Raw genomic sequence first — 5,000 nt, 5'->3', positions numbered from 1 at the left:
AATGCATTGTGCCCTTGGACGGAGATCAGAGCTCACTAAGACCCCTAAATCCCTCGCACCCAAACCTACTTATGAGTGTCATTTAAGCAATAGTTATGTGAGGGGTTGTTCCTACCTACACTCAGAATACTGCACTTCCCTACATTGAACTCCATCTGCCATTTATCCGCCCAGTCATATAATCTGTTGAGTTCACCCTGGAGAATACTAGCGTCCTGATCCGACTCAATTACTCTACCGATCTTGGTATCATCTGCAAATTTACTAACATCACTACTAATTCCTGTGTCTAAGTCATTGATATAAATAATAAACTTTACTTTCCTGTCCCTCCCTTTCCTTCCTTTTCCTTTCCTTTCCTTTCCTTTCCTTTCCTTCTCTTTATTTTTCCTTTTCGTCATTACCCATTTTATTGTTAATCTTCCATTTATGTAACTTTCCATCTTTTCCTGTCCCTTTTTATTTCTTATTTTTCCTTCCTCTCTTTTACCCTTATTTCCCTTATCTTCGTCGTCTTTTTCTGTCCATTTTCGTCACATCCCGTCCCTTCCTCGTCACTCTCCGTTTCCTTCCCTTCCCTTTCGTTCTTATCTTATCCCTCCCCTCACTTTTCCTTCCTTTCCTATTCTTTCACTTCCTTATTCCTTCTCGTCCCTTTCCTTTTTTTCTTGACCCCCCACACTCCCCCTTCCTTTCCCTTCCTCTCCTACACCTGTCTGTCCTATCCCTTCCTTCCCTTTCCCATTTCTTCTCATTCCTTCTCTTCCCTATTCCTTACCTTTTATTCATCTCTCATCCTCCCTCAACCCACTTACCCCTCCTTTTCCTTCCTCTTCCCAGGTGGGCGGCATCAAGTGAGCTAAGGCGTCCCAGGTGACCAGGTACTTAATTAACCTGTCCGGAAGCAGCCCACCTTGTTACCTGCCTCACCTGGGACGGCAAGGCGGGCTCTGGCTAAATTTGAGGCCGCTTCATTTTTCTTAGCTCGGGGGAAGGTTCCGGGAAATAGTTTTTGGTGCATGAAGATGTGCTTTAAGTTGCTATCTCTACGAGGGTTATAAGGAACATATTGAAAAAACAAATCGATTTTAGATAACAAATATTTTCCCCAGTTATTCCATAGTTTCCCTTTGAGTCCCTTTTATTTTATTTTTTTTTGTTTCCTCTTTTCTTCCTCTATTTTTCTTCCTTTCTCTCCAACCAGACCGCCTTTTAAGTAGATTCCCTTCACTTTATCTTTCGTTCTCTCCCTTGACTCTTTTCCTGGTCTGCGTAAAGGCAAAGAGTTTAAAGTAAATGATTTTTTAGTATATGGTTATGTTATAAGGGAGCGCTCTCTCTCTCTCTCTCTCTCTCTCTCTCTCTCTCTCTCTCTCTCTCTCTCTCTCTCTCTCTCTCTCTCTCTCTCTCTCTCTCTCTCTCTCTCTCTCTCTCTCTGCGATGACGATAACGATGTATTTAAAAAAAAGAGGTTTAAGAATTTTTTTTTTTGGTATATAGTTATGTAGGAATGGAGTTACTATATTTATAGGAGTAAAAAAAGTAAGGTTTTAAGAAAGAGTAGAAGAAAAATAAAGTGCTTTTTCACTAAGAGGAGGAAAAGGAGAAGGTAGATATTGTGAGGAAAAGAGTTAAAGTAAATTTTCAGTAATAAGATCATAAGAAATTAAAGGGAAAATAATGTTTTTTTTTTTCACTAAGAGGAGAGAAGAAAAGCCGGAAATTATGAGGCAAAAAGTTAAAGTAAATTTTCGAGGTACATGCCTATTATTACCATCTTTATTATCATTATTATTAAGAAGGGAGTTACTATGTATATAAGAATATAGAATAAGGGAATCAGAAATAGTAAAATAAAAATAAGGTGCTTTTTCACTAAGAGGAGAGGAGAGAAGGCTGTAAATATGAGGGAAAGAGATTAAGTAAATTCTCGATAATAAGATCATACGAACGTAAAATAAAAATAAGGTGCTTTTTCACTAACAGGAGAGGAGAGAAGGCTGTAAATACGAGGGAAAGAGATTAAGTAAATTCTCGATAATAAGGTCATACGAACGTAAAATAAAAATAAGGTGCTTTTTCACTAACAGGAGAGGAGAGAAGGCTGTAAATACGAGGGAAAGAGATTAAGTAAATTCTCGATAATAAGGTCATACGAACGTAAAATAAAAACAAGGTGCTTTTTCACTAACAGGAGAGGAGAGAAGGCTGAAATGATGAGGGAAAGAGATTAAGTAAAGTCTCGATAATAAGGTCATACGAAAGTAAAATAAAAATATGGTGCTTTTTCACTAAGAGGAAAGGAGAGGAGGCAGAAATTATCAGGCAAAGAGTTTTCAGTAAAGTTTGAGGCATAGGCCTATTATTATCATCTTCATTATCATTATTATAAACAGACAGACAAAAAAGGAGGCATCCAGCAAGACGAAATAATGCAATAGAGTGAGAGGAAAAAAAAAGCCCATATTCAAACGCACGTGTGGCTGAGGAAAAGAGAAAACGAAACCAACTTAGCTACGGATGGAAATAGACAGACAGGCAAATGGCAAGTAGGCAGATTGATTGACACTGGCGAGGAAAGGAAATGAAGGAAAAGAAAGGAACGGAATAGTGAATTAGGAAGGGAGTTACTATATATAAGGTAAAAAAGTAAGGTGGTAAGAAATAAAAAATAAAGATAAGGTGCTTTTTCACTTAGAGGAGAGGAGAGAAGGCAAAAATTATGAGGCAGATAGTCTTAAGTAGATTTTCAAGGTACATGTTTTATTATCATTATTATTAGGAAGGGAGTTACTACATATGTAAAAGTAAAAAGTAAGGTAATAAGAAACAGCAAAATAAAAATAAGGTGTTTTCTCACTAAGAGGAGAAGAGAGAAAGCAGAAATTATCAGGCAAAAGTTTAAGTAAATTTTCGATGTATATGCTTGTTATTATCATCTTTATTAGCATTATTATTAGGAAGGGCAAAAAATAAGGGAATCAGAAATAGCAAAATAAAAATAAGGTGTTTTTATGCTAAGAGGAGAGGAGAGAAAAAATGATCAAGCAAAGAGTTTCAGTAAATTTTGGAGGTACATTCTTATTATTATTATTATCTTTATCATTATTATTATTTCTACCACATCTTCCTCCCTCGCCAAGCTCAACATGAACCAGGCAGCCTTATCACCGCAGCCAGCCCGCTAAAGTTAAGTACAAAAAAGCTGTTTACGCTGGAGGCAGAGATACGAACCGATATGTTGTGGAGCGTTTGAAGAATTTACTGATAACTCGACCCGGATGCTGTGTGTGTGTGTGTGTGTGTGTGTGTGTGTGTGTGTGTGTGTGTGTGTGTGTGTGTGTGTGTGTGTGTGTGTGTCCGTGGGAAAGGAACCATCTGGCCAGTTTGTGTTTTTTTTTTATCACGTCAAAAGTTATTGTTTAAGATCGAAGATGAAGTTGAAAATATGGTGTTTTAGAAGAGGAAGCGAAGTGAAATGGATAGAGATGAAGGAAACGAAAGGGCAATATGGTCAGGTTGAAGAGAATGAGCGGAGAGAAAGAATTAGTAAAGAGAAGATGAAAAGGGAATTAGTGAAGTGAAATGGATAAAGATGGAAGAGAAGGAAGGGAAAAAAGGTGATTAGGGTGACGAGAAAGAGTAGAGAGAGAGAGAGAGACAAAGAGAGAGAAAGAGCAGAGAGAAGGAAAAAAAGATGATCAGGGTGGAGAGAAAAAGTGGAAACGTGGAAAGAGAGAGAAAGTGGAGGGAATCTGCTTAAAAGTCAGTCTGGATGGAGAGAAAGGAAGGAAAAAAAGAGGGTTAGAAAAAGAGGAGGAGACAAATCAATGAAAAAAGGGATTGAAAGAGAAACTATACAAAAAAATAAGTGAAATATTTGTTATCTAGAATCAATGTATGTTTTTTGGCTTATTGTTAATCAGCTCCGGCGTTCAATTTTTACTACGTTCATTTTTTTCATTATGTTATCGATTTTCCTGTTCTTGTTCATTGCAGCGGAACGGAAAGAACGAAAGATTATAGCGAACGAATGAATGAAAATTGAAAGAAAAAAAGAAGAACTGCACCAGAAGAGTTTGAAATACACGAATGATTATAAAATATAATGGATGAAAATAAAAAACAAGGATAAAGTAGAAGAAATTGGAGAAAATAATAGAAAAGTGAAGAAGCAAAATTGAAAAAGAAAGAGTGAAAAAACTAGTAAACGAAAAAATTGGAATAAGATTATGAAATGTACCTAGAGGAAAAAAAGGATAAAACATAGGAAAATATAGACCAAATAAAGTGAAAGTTGAAAAGCAAAATTGAAAAACATGATAGTAGAAAAAAAAATGGGAAAAAGATTATGAATTGCACCAAAAGGGAAAATAAGTAAAAAAAATAATAGAACAAATAAAATGAAAATGGAAAAGTAAAATTGAAAAAAATATTGTGAAAAAACAGAACATAAGAAACCGGGAAAAAAAAACATATTGAAATGTTATTGGAAAGGGTTTGTAAAAGGAACTTCGGATATTTGTTTTTCGTGGTATTGATAACAAAGGAGGAGTATTTTTTGGCGTTTGAAAGAAATATAAATGTCTTGTTTTCTTATATCAATTTGTTTCACTTTCGTTAATAAATCCGAATACGAACGAAATGAGGAAGAAAAGAAACGAGGCAAATATATTTCCGAGGTTTTTACTTTACATATGTTTGTCTTTTTATAATCGTTTGTTTTGCCTTCATTTAAATACCGAATATGAACGAAATAAGAAAAAAAAGAAAAAAAAGATGTGAATATATTTTTGAGTGACTTTTTCGGGTGATTTTGCACTATTTTCTTATTTTCTTTTTTTATTTCACCATTTGCCTTTTTTTCTTTTCATTATTTCTTTATTTATTTAGCTATTTTATTTATTATTTTCTTTCTTATGTCTTTATTTTCCTTGTTTATCTTATTTCCTTTTTTATTTCCTTTTCTCATTCCCTTTTCTCACATTTTCCCACTAATT

Source organism: Eriocheir sinensis, chromosome 7 (assembly GCF_024679095.1).
Source record: "Eriocheir sinensis breed Jianghai 21 chromosome 7, ASM2467909v1, whole genome shotgun sequence".
In the NCBI taxonomy this organism is placed as follows: domain Eukaryota; kingdom Metazoa; phylum Arthropoda; class Malacostraca; order Decapoda; family Varunidae; genus Eriocheir; species Eriocheir sinensis.
This window is presented reverse-complemented; position numbering follows the sequence as displayed.